The 17,396-nt window shown below is 34.5% G+C and overlaps 1 pseudogene; it reads right to left on the bottom strand.

Moving 5' to 3' along the window:
* Positions 1–1,244: 1,244 nt before the first annotated feature.
* LOC113713749 (uncharacterized) lies at positions 1,245–4,034 on the bottom strand (annotated as a pseudogene).
* Between the last annotated feature and the right edge of the window lie 13,362 nt (positions 4,035–17,396).

Below are 17,396 nucleotides of genomic sequence, written 5' to 3'. Positions count from 1 at the left end.
AGTGTTGTGCTTTCTCTGTTTGCTTGTCTAGTTTTTTCCATTTTCTTGGAGTTTAAGGTTCTTTTTTTTTTTTTTCAAGGTAGGAAAGTAGCAGCAATCAGGCTCCACGAAGGTTAAGGATTCTCATAGTAGCAATCAGACATGATACTACTGTTTTTAACATATTGCAATCGCTTATTATTTGTATGTGAAATTATACAGAGGATGGCATGTTATTAGCAAATCTTGGAGTTTGTCGTCACCATCATATTTCTTCTTATTATTTAATTTCTTGATTTACTTAAGGAGCATCGAACTATAATTGGTCAAATCGAGTTCGAATTGAGCTCCGCAATGTTAGGAAACAACAGAGAGAGAGAGTGAGAGACCTGATTTTGAGCTCCATAAATAATTGATTCGAGCTAAAGTCTTTTCTTCGATAACTTTGACAAATTCGAACTCCAAAAGAGCATACAGTAACTCGAGCTCGAGTCGAATGTTTTTATTATTAAAACTTATCTTACACACTCTCTTTTTTAAGTAATTTTTAATGAGTTGAGGGCAAGTGGAACACGTCGAACTCAAAGGCGGGCAGTGTAATTTGTGGCACACCACTTTTGGCCTACCATGCAAATTGGCCACTTGAAGCTTTAAAGCAGAGAGTACGATAAGCTTCTTCAGGACATCAATCAAAGAAATGCCAAAAGCGACCACCGATCCCCAGCAAATGTCCCGCCCAGATAGCTCCAGACAATCCCATTCATCGTCTTCGTCAGTTTCTGACATTACATCATCACCAAAACAGCAAAAATGCTTTTTGCAATTTGCATCCTCCTCGTCTGATCGAAATCCAGCTACCACATTAATTTATTTTTGACCAATTTAGGTTTCTCTGGAATATTGTCGGATTACGTCTCCTAGAGGACTTCTTTGATGAGATAAAGAATAAATGAATAATAATAACATATGTATATCGTTGATACAAGACTACTACATATATGCGCAAGTAGTGAGTAGTGTTCTCACGCCATAGGCAATAGGAAACCAAATCATACTCCACTAAGAGACAAATGCATAAATTTATATCTGAAAAAACCATTAGCAACTCATGTTTGACTCCTCCCAACAATTCATGTCGAACTGGTAAATGAATACATTGATGTCCCAAGACAATTTGAAACCTTTTAATTAAAGGATTATAGAGTAGCGTGGAAAATGTTGAAATGAGAGGTTAAAGAAGCTTGCAAGGTAGAGAATGCAAAGAGTAGAAGAAAAGAAAGGATAACATGACAAATTGACACTTCTCTAACTTCCTGTATGCTACTAAGCAAAGATAAGTTGCATTACCAAATCTTTAATCCAAACTATGCCTAAGGGACCTAAATACTGCTTTTCTCATCTCTATAATTTCATCCTCCTCTATGATTATGACATCAATAATAATGATATCTATGGTGCCTGACCTGCATACAAGTACATAGTACATTTAACAAAAAAAAAAAAAAAGAAAAAGAAAATGAACCAAGAAAATCATAATAGCAAAAAAAAAAAAAAAGAAAAGAAATAATGTGAAGTATATTGATTGAAAAAAATTTAAACAAAGGCGAAATCAACTTGAAGATGGAGGATAATGGCCTGAATCAGTCCACGACGGTGCCGGAAAACTCGAGCTGCCTCCCTGATCTTGACTTCCTTGTGTTTGGAAGGTGTTATTCCTTTGCTGGCCAGGAAGCAGCAGAGGATGTGAAGCAGAAGAAGAGGGGGTAGGGGATGCAGCGAAGGTAGTAGTAGTAGTAGAAGGCAGCGAGTGAGAATGCAGTAGAGCCAATGAAGAAGCATAGTACATTTGCTCTAACAAGCCTGCAGGCTGCTGTCCCTGGAAATCACCTGAACTTCGTAGTAATTGTGAGTACTCCCAATAATCTCTGGCAATGTCTGAGCTCTGAATTGGCTGAGGTTGGAACATCCTTGCCTGTGGAGATGGGGTGGTCACGGGCAAAATTGTCGCAGGAGGAGTGGAAGAAACAGCATGGAGCTGAGCTGATTGAGAAGAAGCCTGGAGAGGCGGCAATAGTCTAACATTTTCCGGGAAATTTAGCTTGGCTCTATTGCCTCTGAACCTAAGGGCTGCTTCATCATATGCTCTGGCTGCTGCTTCAGCTGTGTCAAATGTGCCTAACCAAACTCTTGCTGCTTTGTGTGGATCCCTTATTTCTGCTGCCCATTTTCCCCATGGCCTTTGCCTAACCCCTCTATACCTTCTCCTCCTCTCTCCGGTTTCTTCTGCCGCTTCGGCCGGTGGATTTTGGGATTGAACTGTGGTTGCGATGGTTGAGGCGGTTGTTGTAGGTGTAATAACACTTGCAGCTTCATCTAGCATTGCTGAGGAGCACAAGCAAATTAGGGAAAGAGGGGAAAAATGTATTGGCATTGATCTCAAGTATATACTGTATTTTTTATCCATAATCACAAGTGCAATTGACGATGAATATTTCTTGCCAGAAAAAAAAGACTTGAAATTATGTCTAAGAGCATTTTTACGATAGTGCACTATTCACACTTGCAATTACATGCAAAAATATGTATAGAGCGTCACATAAAATATAAAAAGGGAAGTGTTGCTGATCCTACAAAAGTAGGCTGTTTTGAGTAAAAAGAATATGAATCTAGAACCAAGATCGTTTTAAATTCTATAATGTCCTTTTTAAGGTAGTTAAATTTTGATGACTTCAAAATTGATCGGAAAATAAACAAAATATCAAACTGGGAAAAAATTTAGAAAAAAAAAATTTAAAAACAAAAACAAAGAACAAGTTATTAGCGATAAAAACTATGGGGAAATATATGACAAAAAATTTACATTGGTAACCCAAAAAAAAAGTTTAGAAGTTTTCACTAACCAGCTTTGGCAGAGGATGACTCTCCGGACCTGAAATCTTCAAACCCTCTATAAACCCTCTGAGCATGCTCGGGATATCCAGAAACAGTTTCCTCCTGATCACGTCCTCTCTTCTGCCCAGCCCAAGAGCCAGAGCTAGAAGAAGAATAAGCAGAAGATGGCGAATTAGCCGATTGAATTACAGAACCGGCACCTCCAAACGACATCGTAACAGAACCACTCAGGTCTGGTCTGTTGTATGCCCACTCACCTGACCTCTGCCCGGAAACCACATGCGCCAGAGCCGTCACCATCGCAGACATCTCCGACGATTGACTGTACCCCGAAAACATCGGTGTTGCCGCCGCGGCAGCCGCCGATAGAAGATAGTTAGCTTGTTCTTGCTCAAATGATAGCATCTGAGCTTGCTGAAATTGCTGAGAACTGCCGCCTTGGATATCCGTCGAGGCAAGGTTATTGGTAGCGGCGGTAGTGGTCATACTTGTGGAAGCAGCGGTGTTGGCAGTGTTGTCTACTTCCCTATTAACTCTACCTGCCGCCGGAAGTCTGCCATATCCGCTAGTGTCTCGTGAGTTCGCCACCTTTATCAAGGACATGTACCCACCTCAACTTAGCCAAGAAAATGGAGAGAAAAAAAAAAAAAAAAGACCAACCCAGATAAAATCTTGATGAAAGAAGAGAACCCTTCTGATCTTTCGATCTAGAAATACTTATATACGAAGGTAAGAATTTTCAAAATTATCCAGAAAAAAAAAGAATAAAGAAATTAATTAAGACCAGCGCGAGTTGAAATTTCCGCTGAATGAATCTAAAAAAAGCACCAGAAATCTTCAAATTTATTCAAGCCGTCTTTTCCAGGATATGTACACACATGCAATATAGTTCAACCTGACTTGAAGAAGGCCGAAACAGTAGGGTTGTTTTCCGGCGAAGAACTAAAGATCCTTCCTTTTTTTCCCCCTCAACTGACTCGTAGAAAAATGGGATATATATATATATATATATATATATATATGGAGATGGCAAAATCAAAGTTGAGTAAGGGTTGTGCAGCCGTCACAGGAATAGTGATTTTGTGCGGTTAGCACTGAGATTAATTTTGTGCATAATGCATCATGAATGCTCTAATTATATAATTTTGTAAGAGATGTAAATCGAATGATGGGGGAAAAGAAATTAACTTACTTTTTTTTGGCTTCTTTGTAATTTAAAGGCGGTGCGATACCAAAGAACATGCAGTAAGTTATAGTGCCGACTGTATTTTGTTCACACCGCTTGACCATTTGCGGCCAAGTTAGCTGCACCTTCACAGCGACCCTTTCAGCTCCTCCTCAAAGAGAATGTCGGTTTTGATATCCAGAGAAGACACAACACATCTTTGAATTGAATTCCTACATATACATATTTATAATTTATTTAATGAAACCAAAAGACACTAGATAAATACGTAGCAATTTGCACTTTTACGCCGACAAATATTTCATTTTCTCACATGGCTAAAAGCGTATTTTCCATTTTCTTGAATTTGGTATTTGCTTTTAGAAATTTCCCGTAGCTAGTAAATGTTTGAAGAAGATGGCGTTTTCGGGATTTGAGAAAGGGTTGAGTGTGTCAATCTATGGATGGCTGCAACTTGCAGTGTGCAAACCGAACGAAACAATGGATAAACTTTGGTGCTTGGAGTAAACCTTTTTGTTAGATGGAGCCTTCCAAATTGAGAGATTTTCGATCAAAGACTAAATATCGAACAAAAAGTCTACTCTTAGACTTTTTTCTTTTTTTTTTTTCTCTCTTTCATCGAATCAAATGATTTGACTCTTTAATCGGAGCGCATGGACATGTAATCCAACCAAAAGAATACAGGACTCTCCGTAATTATTATAGTGATTTAATTTAAGATGATTTACTGAAGGATTGCATGGTAAAATAAGAAGAATCGTAAAGATAACATTTTAAATTTATTTTTAAAAAAAAAATCATTTATTTGCACAACATCGATAAATTATTGAAATTACAAAGGGAAAAAAAAAATGTCCGCTAGACTTGTGCAAAAGTGTGATTCGGCTTCAACCTTGTTTGGACTGTATTTTTCTGAATTTTTTATAAAAAGAAAAATATTACTGTAACGATTTGATATATATGAGATAAAAAGGTGATTGAAAAATATGTTCACAGAAAATGTAACAATTTTTTTCTCAGATATTAGTTTGGCCACAAATTTGAAGAGCGCAATTGGCTCTATGCCAATTATCGCAGTAGATCATTAGGCAACGGACTTTACGGATGCATCACCTAGTACTGTGCTGTATTCTCCATCTAATAAATGACATTGACAAAATAATTACATAGTTTCACTTTTAAGAAAAGTGAGGTATCATAATTATGGAAACAAAATTTCAAAATGATGTCCTAAACAATTAATAATAATAATAATAAAAAGAGAATATGGTGCCCAAAGTGACACATGGGAAAGAACTTTGTGTCGCCAATTAAGCACTTTGCTTCCTTTGGATAAACTTTGACATAAATAGATAGAAAGACTACTATTATTGGTCTTGTTTACCTTGTTTGACACTTGGTAAAATTGTGAATCATTCAAGAACAATGTGGCTTTTAAATTATTCCCATTTGAATTACATGCTTTGTTTGTACCCATTAGAACAATTATACACTACTATCATTCAAAACGGCTACAAGAATCAGTCGTCTTGGATAAAGAACGTTGATCAACTAAGTAAAAAAAAAAAAACAAAACCCTTCTTTCCATATTAATTTTGAAAATTTCTTTCCATATACTTGGGAGCAAGAAAAGAAAAACCAAATTTAGATTATTTTAATGACTGCTCATGCAAATTCTTAACATATCATCCTGGTCAATATGGTAGTAAATGTTTGCTGCATGAATTTTAAGATAGCTCGAAAACAGGTCAATTCTTCATGGAACCACCAAATTGAATTTTTTTTTTTTTTTTTTTTTTTTGGGGCTGTCCTACTTGCCACGAACTTTCGTGATTCTAAATCTCATTTTTGTGTTCATATATATATATACACAGTCAAAGCACGACTCCTTGCCAACACACCTGAATTTTATTTTAAAATAAATCATCAAATTGAACAGTAGATTCAGAGAATTACGACTCTGCCCGAACCTTCAAAATAAAGTACACGAAGCAGAACAATAATAATAATATCTCTGGTTTACTTTTCTATAATCTTCTTTCTTGAAAAAGGGTAAAAGAATTAACCATTCATTAAGTCACACCCTCCTTAACAGCAGATTATGCCAACAATAATTAATGTTACTGAGTACTGATAGCTCCTTGAATAACATGTCACGCGTGGAGGAGTAATAGATAGATACGACAACTTGATTAGTATTGTCTAGGTCCCACTGAGATAAATTTTACATTTTACTTTTTCTTTCTTTTTATGATTGTTCTAAATTATAAGTCTATTTTGAAAAAAATAATAATAATTACTTTATCATTATTTCTATACCCCAATTCAATGTACTAAATCTTAATCAACCAATAAACTATTCTATTAGTGAATTAAGCTAGAAGTAATAAATACTACATTCATTATAACTAGTATTAATGTGAGGGAATATGAGGAAAGTAGTAAGCAAAAATGATTGCTTTTACTACATTAACGTACATTTCTTAATCTTAATCTGTGTGTAAATGAAACTAAGCCTATTTTTATACGACAAAAGGAGTTTAATTTTAGATTTCTTTAACTGATTCTGTGAAGGCTTTTTTTTTTTTTTTTGAAAAACTAGAACTAAATAAAGAAAGATAATAAATGTAAGAGTGGATAGACGTAAATGTGCACAATCACATGATAATTTTGGTATAAATTAAGCGCATATTTGACAAATGCCAATGATTGTCATTAGAACAACTGGCCAATTCAATATTTAAAATTCAATGGATTCAGATTTTAACATGTTCAGATGCGTTTTATAATAAAAAAAAATTAAACTACAAAAGAAAAGCACAAAGACGGTACTGTTGGGCCAGAAATAACTAAAGACTAGCTCAATTATGAAGGCCCAATGCATTGAATCATCGTACCAGGTTTGGTTTCGACCGCACCGGTCTAGTTCCACTTTAACTGATTTCCGTTCAATCGGAGTCTAATCGTCAAATGCGATTCGGTGTAATTTGTCTTCATTAAGGAGCAGTGGTATTTTGGATTACTATAAATAGGATTCTATAAATAGTAACGGATAATTACTCCGTTCTTCTCAAAAGTGAAAACGATAAGGATGAGTTTTTTGGTGGGTAAGTGTCAAATGAAGACTGGGGTCAACTGGTTTAGGGAGGGGCACACGTGGATATGATTAGGCAAGCCATACTTATGTAGGTGGGGTTCAAGAATCACGTAGACTAGGGTAGGCCCAAGTAGGTGTAGTTGGGGACCTTCCTTTTTAGATTTTGTCACGTTTATTTATATATTTTTTTTAAATTTTGATATTATTTTGTATTTCATAAGTTTACATCTTGCTCACACGTGGTGCTCAGATATATACAAACTCAATAAATTAAAATAAAGGAATAATTTCCAATTCAATAATATTACCAACTGGTTCAAAAATATAAGTATGAACATCAGGTCGAGAATTGTAAATTTTGATTTCAAATTCTTTTACTCGTCCCTCGAGAACCATTAAACATAGGTGGTCTATCAATAGATTGTCCTTCTAAAAAGAAAACTTTTATGGTTGTCATGATCTTTAATATAAGCGGTTAAGCTTAATTTGAATCATAGAGAAGTTGAGATCCCTGCATCTCGAGTCTCGTATCATATCGTCTGGTCGAAATTTTTTTAAAAAAAAAAATTAGAATGAACATTAATACATAGTAAAATTAAACTTTGATATATAATGAAATTTGAATTGAGGACCCAAATATAGATATTTTTTTTGGAACTTTACACTTAGCATATATACAAGTAAGAAAAGAAAATAGAACAAAAATTACACAACTTTTTCAATTTTGGACCAAATTGTTCTCTTACTTTAGGGAGGAGAGATGCATGCAATACATAGGCCTAATTTCCAATTCTGGAATTTACTTTGAATTGGAATGCCGCCACATAATTCTATAATTTGTCTTCGCATGGATGGCCTACTTAAGTTAAGTAATGATATCTATGTTTTATTTATAGATGAAATGTATCTTAAACTCGGTGACTTTATCATTAAGTATCCTTCCAGCGTCAACTTAACGTCCTTTTCCAATTTTGACTGCTGACTTCATGAGTTCTTCTCACAAGTTAACAACCATATGCATAAGATTGATGAGTCAGGTCTAGTTTTGTAAGCCATTTAATACGTGGTGATGTTGTAAAATGGGGGATTCCCTGCTTAAAGTTAATAGAAAAGAGGAAGAAAGAAATTCTTTTCTAGAAATAGAATAACTACTACATGCAATGCAACCACATTTTTTTTTTTCTTTCTAAATTAGATAATGGACAGGTAATCGTTGAATCTATTTTGCATAGTAGAAGCTCTTAATAGCAGAAAATAGCATTTTCCTTTGGCATCATTGCAGAAAAGGCTCCTTGAGCTGTGATTATTAGTAGTTATTAAGCTAGCTCATTTAGGAAAAAAAATATATATCCTCCCAAAATTGTATATACCAATCTGGCAAATATTAGGACACGAGCAGCTCAATGAATCACGGAAGCCACCTCTGCGCGGTATAGGCGAAATGATACTTTCTCTGGACTCCTACACTTGAAAATCTTAGCATAGGCATATCCATCTTTGTATTTTAGCCATTTGTCCGATGGTAAATATTTTGAATGTTTGTATCAAACTTAAATGTAGCTATTTGTAGATAATTTTTTTTATTTTTCTTTTCCTTTTTTTTTTGGGTCTTTTCTCTCTTCTTCTTCCTCCTCGCCGCCATCACTACTCCAGTCATTGCCAGTCATCACCTCCGGCATCTCCGCTAGCGCTAGCATTGGCGCCTACCATTTTTTTTTCATGTCCTTCTCCTCTCTTTCCCTGCCTCCCTATCCTCTTACCTCCGTCCCCTCCTTCTCCTTCCTTCTTTTTCCTCTCCTCTCACCTCTCCTCCTCCTTCCCCCATCCCCCTTCCTTTTTTGGCCCCACAACCTCTTATCATTTTTTTTCAGTTTTCAAATTTCAATTTTATCAAATGCGCCAATAAGTTACCGTCATGGTTTCTTCTATTCTACGCCTGGAGTCTGTACCAGTGAATACAGGATGCACCTAGCATTGGGTTGCTTTTCATGCATATTTCCACGTATGAACCCATTGTTCCTTTGCGTAATCAAAAATTTTAGCACGCTTGATTCACTGGTACATTTAAAGACTAAACGAAAAGGGTAAAAGGGATAGAGCGCGCATCGCGCACTCACGCATCCATCGTATGTATATTGTAAATTGTAATGGATGACATTTGCTTTCTCCTGGAGCCCCTCTAAGTTGAATTCCTCTAATTTGAACCAATCTATGTAAGTTGCCTGACTAAGCAAACCTTGGTTGATCAAGTCCTAAGTTTTCTTTAAAATATTACACTTTGCATCATCAAATAAATATGCTGATCTTTGCTTCCAGACGAAGCACGCTTTCATCCTTCTAGAAGCCTGCTGTCTTTGTCAGAACGTGGTTTTATTTACATCGTTGGATTTGTGGGTACGGTTTGGCGAAGCATTTTGAGTAATTTCTCAGGGCTTGAATTTCTTGTTGGATTATCTCGTCTTACAATGTGTTACGTGTGGTTGAATGAGTACATGACATTCCTTCAAAAATAATAATAATAAGTACATGACATTAGGATTTTGGTACCATGACTTGTATGGCTCTCAGGCACTTCTTGTATTGTCTAAGGGAAAAAAACGGAAGATTTCAGAATTCAAACGTCGGAAATTGAAATTATGGAATATGTTTTTATTTGTAAAAAAAATTTTTACTCGAACCACCATTTCAATTTTTCGACTATTTTTTTTATCTCACATATTATATTACAAAAAGAGTTACTGTATTATTCTCAAAAAAAAATTTCTAATAATCTAGTATCCAAACGCACAATCATATATATAGTTTTGGTTCCCTCTTAAAATTTTGTGGTTGCACACGGGATAATTCAGGAGTAAAGTTCTTGTCCGTCGGTGGATTATTTATTACTCTGTCACACTGGAATATTAATGTGATTTTGGAAGGCAGGGTGCTGCAGCCCACATGAAAATTATTTTAATGCTGAAAAGAAAAGTGGAATTAGACCAATTTCTAAAGCACAGAGCATAACAGGCGTACGCTGTTCAATGTAGATGTGCTCGAGGATAAGGTTAAAGTGACATGTGATTCGTTCAATTTACAACCAATATTTGACAAATGGACTTGGAAAAGTTCCTCGTTTATCCTTGGAATTCAAAATATATGTTTTTTTTTTTATCAAAGTATTCAAAATATATGTGCTCAAGCAGAAAATATATACCTCTCTTAAATTTTTACGAAAAAAATTAACTAAAAAGGTGACTCAATACAAGGCACGATCCATCTCTTCCATGCTAAACACAATACTAACACATTTCAAGGCTTCATTAGCCCACACCAGTCATCCGTCATCACAGGTTGCTAAAAGATAGACCTGGTCTTGTTGAAACTTTCCTCTTCAACGTTTCTTGCTATCATTCTTTGCACAGCCAACTTTAGAAAGGTCACGGAACAAAGAGGAGACGGAGAAAAGAAGCCAAAAATTGATCAGAAGAAGGTAAAAATGATATTGACAATATGCATTTCACACTCAGGTTTTTGCACGTCCGATGAAAACTAGACTGCCATTGATTAACTATGCAAGAAGTAGTTTGACACGTAACAAAAGACTTCTATTTTATTTTTGTTTTTGTTGGCAGATTTGCGGGGAAGATAGAATGATACATGTCACAGTTTTATGGAAGAATCTCGATTGTGAGCCCCAATGACGAAATTGTTAAAGAAAAAGAGAAATACGATTTTGCTTGTGCTTGGGCTGCTAGTGTCTTGTGCCTCCACATATTTGGAATTTGGAGTATAGTGACACAAAATTTTCTACATCGATCAAAGACAAAAATGAAATTGACTCCCAAAGAAGACGAAAGCACCTACATTTTTTCCCCATATTTATTACGAGTTGCAATGCATGGAAAGCAACTATAAGTAAAACAAAGATAATATTTGACCAACCCTGCTTGTGGATTCCAATCTACATCCAGGCGTGAGTGTAAAATATATGTCTTGAACAAAATAGATCTAGTTTTGCATGAATTCCAAAAGGCATGCTGGATCTTTGCTCTTTCCGCTCAGCTTCTTTAGAAAGTGGGGCTTGGCCATTTCTTTATTTGGTTTAGTCAAAACCAGCATCATTGTTAATCAAGGTGTTGCTGAAGACGTGCCAAACTCTTTCTTTGATCATTCCATTTTTTATTCCTCCAACACACACACACACACACAATATAATGGGATAATTTTAGAAACCTCCCCTAAGATTTTTGACTATTTCACTTAGTTCTCTTGAAGTTTTAAAAATTATACTTACCTTTCTTGATTTGACACTTTGGTAATCAAACCTTAAAATAGGGTCAAAAATTTAATGAATACCCTAAAATACCCTTATCTTATAAAGTTTAATTTATTCTTCTAAACAATTGTAAAGTAATTTGGCACAATTATAAAAGAAAAAGAGTCTCAAGCTTTTCATGCCAATATTTGTTAATTGATAATCAACTATAACAATAAATCTACTGATATAATAGGCTATTATTTATAGTGCTTTATTAGGGATATAGATTCTTTTTAAGATAGAAAAAATGCTATCTTTTTTTTAAGTTTATAGACTATTTTTTTAATAAAAGTTTATGGCTAGTTTAGTGATGGAACTACCATAGTTTGGTACTGATTTTGGGCCATTTCTTTCTAGTTATTCTTGATTTTGATACAAAAAAAAGAGCCACTAAAAATTGAATGATATTAAAAGTTATTAAAAAAAATTACTCATTTAGTGTTTGATCTAGATAGATATTGGGGATAACATTAATAGTTCTTCTATAATTCTAATGAAATATTAGAGAAATGAACAAGAATGAAAAAGGAAAAAAAATAAAATCCATCCTTTGTATAAACATGGCAACAAGGGAGTTTTATTAAAATATTAAGATTAGTTTTGTCATTTTAAATGGGCAAGGGAGGTAGGTGTAATTTTTAAAATATTAAGGGAGCCAAGTGAAATTATTAGAAATCTCAAGGGAGGTTTCTGAAATTATCCCTAATATATATATATATATATATATATATATATATATATATATATATGTTTCTTGACATTTTCTATCATTGACTTTTTAGGAAAGAAAAACATTTCTGAAGTCTAAAACGAAACGCTCCATTTTCCTTATCGTATGAACTTTTCTAGATTTGTGCTCCAATAGTTGATATTCATGCAGGATATCTCTGCCTTAAATTAACAATATTCAAAGATAATCCAGTTTCACATTCCTTTACAAAATAGGAGACAATGTGGAAAATATATATGCATGTTGAAAGAGAGAATCATTTGGAAGCCTTATCAAAGTGATAGAGCAGGACCTTCAATTATATGTGCAGTTTGGACTAGCTTTGAAATGTGCAATATGGAAAATATAAGGGATATAAAGTGATTTAAAAAAAAAAATATTGGACACTCGATTCACGATTACTCATTATGGTACAATATTGAAATCGAGATAACGTGTAAAGGTCTTCACATTGTGGATGAAATGCAAGATTTCTTTCACATTGTGAAATGATAATTGTTCCAAGAATTAGATCAAAGGCAAATTGATTGGAAATTTCCTCAGTCGCAGCCCTTTGAACATTAAATCTTTCTTCGGTGTTTGAAAGGACCATTAGCTGAACCTAAAAATTCTTCGAAAAAGAAAATGAAAGAACCGCCGAAAGCAAGAAAAGTTTAATTCGGTTAAAGGTCATGAAATTTCAAAGAACTTGCACTTTGACTCATAGGTAGTAATTTTTTTTAAATTATTTTTTACTACGGAAAGGTGGAATTTAAGGAGCGGGAAGAGTAAGAGGATTAGAATCCAGAACTTCTAATTTTTAGGATCTAATATCAGCCACAGTCCATATATTAAGATTAGGGCTGCAAACGAGTCGAGCCGAGTCGAGTTTTGAGTTAATCGAGCCGAGCCTCGACTAAATTTTACCAAGCTCGAGCTCGAGCTCGACGAGCTGACAATTTTCGAGCTCGAGCTCGAAAAAATAAAAAAAAATTATTTTATTTTTAAAAAAAATAAATAAAATAATATTTTTTTCTGAATAAATAACAAAATATTAAGGATATATACGTAATTTCACTATGAAAATAAAAAATAAAAAATATATATATATAATATACGTAATTTTATTATTAAATAAAATATATATATATATATTCAAGCTCGCTACTCGCGAGCCAGCTAGCGAGCTAACGAGCTTAATATTCTGAACTCGAGTTCAAGCTCGAGCTCGACTCGAGCCCCTCGCGAGCGGCTCGATTCATTTGCAGCCCTAATTAAGACCTAATGCATGGTAAAACTTTTTGCTTCCGAGAAAAATGAGAAATTCTGGGGACGTAGCAGTTGCAATATGGTCTTCTAGTTTTGGTTAGCTAAATTGGAGCTGTTTCTATAGCAACTATATCTGGTTTCATTTCCAAAAGAGAATTTTTTAAAAAGGACTAATTTTACCTTGTACCGCTTTTCTACTTTACACCCTAAATTTTACTGTTGAATACTTTACATGCTAAACTCTTAATTTTGGACACTTTACATCCTAAATTCTCAAGTACGTAAGTCACATTTAAATCCAATCAATAATACATTAGCAAAATTTATGATGTAAAGGACCTTACAAATCAATGATAATTTTCTGAAAGTGGTCGAAAGGAGCCAAGGTATACCAATTAAAACAAAACAATACATTGTCATCAATTTGCACTGCCTCTTATTTCTTTAATTTTTCTAATAATATTAGCGATTGAAATCATATCAATCAATGAGAATGTGCTAAAAATGGTCAAAAGAAGATCACAATAAGAACAAAACGATACATTACCATTAATTTATTACATCCTTAATCTCAGTAATTTTGCTTGCTACAACTGTTATCTGGACTAGAACTGAAAGGCAAGGAGGCCCTCATTGCCCACTGCCAGCATGAACGAGTACAACTTTCTACTTTAGCGTTTTCCAAATAAAGCATGTGGCATTAACGATTAAACACCCAATGCTAAGATTAACTTTGAAAAAGGTAAAACGTGAATGGGAGAACTCTTGGATACTTGATGCAAAATTCTTCCACCCAATGCTAATAGTTTTTGATAAGATAAAGAATTGGGTGTCTCAAATATTCCACTTCTCGTACTCTGTAGTTAGGAAATTGTTGGACGTCACAAATATAGAATTCCGTTTGTATGAATGCTATCCATTTGTTTAAAAAGCGACTAAACCTCAGCTGAGAAATACAAGATTAGCAATTTTTTATGCTTAAAATATACTTACTTACCCTAGAACCGGATTTAACTTTTATTCTGGTTTATGGCACATATTATTATCTCAAAAAAAAATTAAAAAATTTTTTTGAGTACATTACTGGCATCATATAATCCATTCGTATACTGTACTAGAACTTGATTCTTGAAATACATCTTTATCATAATATTTATGGGTTTTATTTTGTCACAGAAGAAAATAGTACAGGAAAGCTTTTTACATCCTTCATATTTACAATTGACAGTAACGGGGGGGGGGGGGGGGGGGGGGGTTTAAAAAAAAAAGTTTGCCAAGAAGCATTCATAACACTTGAGGATTATTGTGAATTAATTGTACAAACTTATCTGTACAATTTTATGACTGGTTTTCATGACAAAAAGGTCATGCACTCAGCAGCCTCCTTTTCTTTTTTTCTTTTTTTTTTTGTTTTAAGCAAAGAAAAATCATGGTTATATATGATTAGAATCAATCACATCACTAATCAACTCAAGTGATCACTGCTAATCCGTCGCTAATTCGCGTTTGTTGCTTGATCCACTATTTGTCAGTACTCCACTTAATTCCAAGAGGTGGCTGATTTTTCAATTTCAAACCCTCAAGCAAAGATGAATATATATATACAGAACCTCCTCCTGCAATAGAATGTTAGTGCCACTTCAATACAAGAATAGTTTGTGACTTTACTTGTACTTTAATGATTGGTTCAACAGCATTAAACTGTAAATTAAACCAATGACTAAACTGTAATGTGATGCATGCTTTGCCGTTTTTTGCATAGTGATTAGTACTGATTAATGACCTAGATTCAATGCACCCGACTCGACATTGTTGTGTAGTCCACAACTTTTTATGACTGGGAGCTTGCAAAAGAAAATCGGAAAAAAACAAGAACAAGAACGACTGAGAATCACTTCACCACATTAGATTCCCTTACAGATCCTCGTACAGTTAATACTTTTTGATTAAATGGCTGTAAACTTGTGGGGTTGCATGATATCAAGAAATCCTTGTCATCGTATGGTGACTTTCAAGATTTCTTATAAGATTCAATTGCGGGCCTATAATCAAATCTCGCATGCCTCCTTGATTTGCAGCTTTCGCCTGTCACCATCAGAAAAATTCACATTCACACACACTAGCACCGAATATGTGCTTATATCCACACACACATTTACATATCAGCCTCGTCGGCATGGAAGTTGAAAGAGGCATATGGCAGATTTGGCGGGCGTTCGTTTAAAAAACGCATAAACGTGCACAAAAGAGTGGAGTAATGAGTATCAACTTGACCTTGATATATACACATCCTACATATATAAAGCGCTAAAAGGCCAACTTGTCAATTGAAACAAACAAAATATGAGATATTGAATGATCCAAGATGATTGGACATTTTCGTATCAGCTGATTGAAATCATCCCCATCCCTTTACAAGAATTGAGCAGAAGATACCAATAATGAAATACTTCATGATTTGGCTTTCTTGAAGAATTCCCTTTATTCTCCTTTTTTTTTTTTTTTTTTTTCGATACGACAGTTTTCTATACTATACTATGAGAAGGAGAGGGAGGGCCGGAAGAGGTCCCGTGGTGATCCGGAGAGACCTGAATTCCCTTATTCTCAATCTCGTGCAAAGCGGTTGTGATTCTGAACGTCAAGTTCCAATAGATTATCCCCTTATTAGGTGATGTGGTTTATGTATGGCTTTATTGATGATCATCATCATCTAGTCTATCTATAAATATTCCACGTGAAAACTACAAAAGCAAAAGCGTTCGAAAAATGGTGTCAAACCGTGACTTGCTTAGAGATATGGTTGCACTGTCCAAGGAGATATGCCATACTACTTGGAATTATCATCTAAGAAATGGATGGGATGGGATAGAAAGGCGTGTTAATTTGGATATTATCATGGACCGGAATTGGATATTGATTGATGAAAAGACATTATTGAAATTTTCATTCCAACTAGTATTAAAAAGCACAAGAAAGCAAGAACAATAATGAGTTTTGGTCTGTAGTGTTTAACTTTTACTGGCAACTATTGGAATTCCTTAATTAACAGACAAACTTTTACAGAATGTTAGCTACAGTTAATTTTTTTTTTTTTTTTTTGTTACCTTGAATATTCCAGTACTTTTTTTTTTCTTTTTAACACTCTTCATGTGTACGTCCTAATTTTTTTGAAAAAAAAAAAAAAGTAGACGAAATCCCCAATACACGACTTTTACATCTTTTGTGTGGATAACTTTACAAAACGGTACCGTAGTGAGTTTGTGTTGGAACCAAAAACGAGATAGTTCAAGTTTTAAAGGCCGAATGTCCAGATGCGTGTATCACATCGATCCAACAATGGTCAATCTCACCATCTGATTTGGGCTTATGTGTTGTGAATAGATACCAACTCTTTTTGTAAATTGTGATTGATTGACATGGACCGCGTCAGAATACAGCCCAGGCAAAATCTGGAGAACCAAGAGTTCAAGGGAAGATACTAGGCAAAATACACTTTACCTCCTCTTGTGGTTTAATACTTTTTCGCATAACCTTCTGTGGTTTCAAAAGTTACATATACCATTTATGGTTTGAATTAAAGTGTCGAAATAACGAAATTTGTATTCCAAATAGAATAAACTAAAATGTCAAAAGTATTCCTATGTAAAGTTGAAAAATATTTATTAACCATAGGGGGATTATGTGTATAATTAAAAAACCATGAGGGGTTATATGGTAAAGTATAAAATCATACCCGGGGAGGGGGGGTTGAGTGTTATGCATATTATGTTTATATATTTTAGTCACTTCAGCCATTTTAACTTTTAAATGTATGTAATTTCAATATTTTCATAGGTTCCATTACACATGATCATCTTCGTTACTTTGACACTTTAATTCAAATGATGAGGGGTTATATATAACTTTTGAAACTACAAAGGGTTGTGTGAAAAATTGCTAAACCACAGGAGGGTAAAGTGTATTT

Source organism: Coffea arabica, chromosome 10c, assembly GCF_036785885.1.
Source record: "Coffea arabica cultivar ET-39 chromosome 10c, Coffea Arabica ET-39 HiFi, whole genome shotgun sequence".
Classification (NCBI taxonomy): Eukaryota; Viridiplantae; Streptophyta; class Magnoliopsida; order Gentianales; family Rubiaceae; genus Coffea; species Coffea arabica.
The sequence above is the reverse complement of the archived record's forward strand: the minus strand, read 5'-3'. Positions and strand labels throughout refer to the sequence as shown.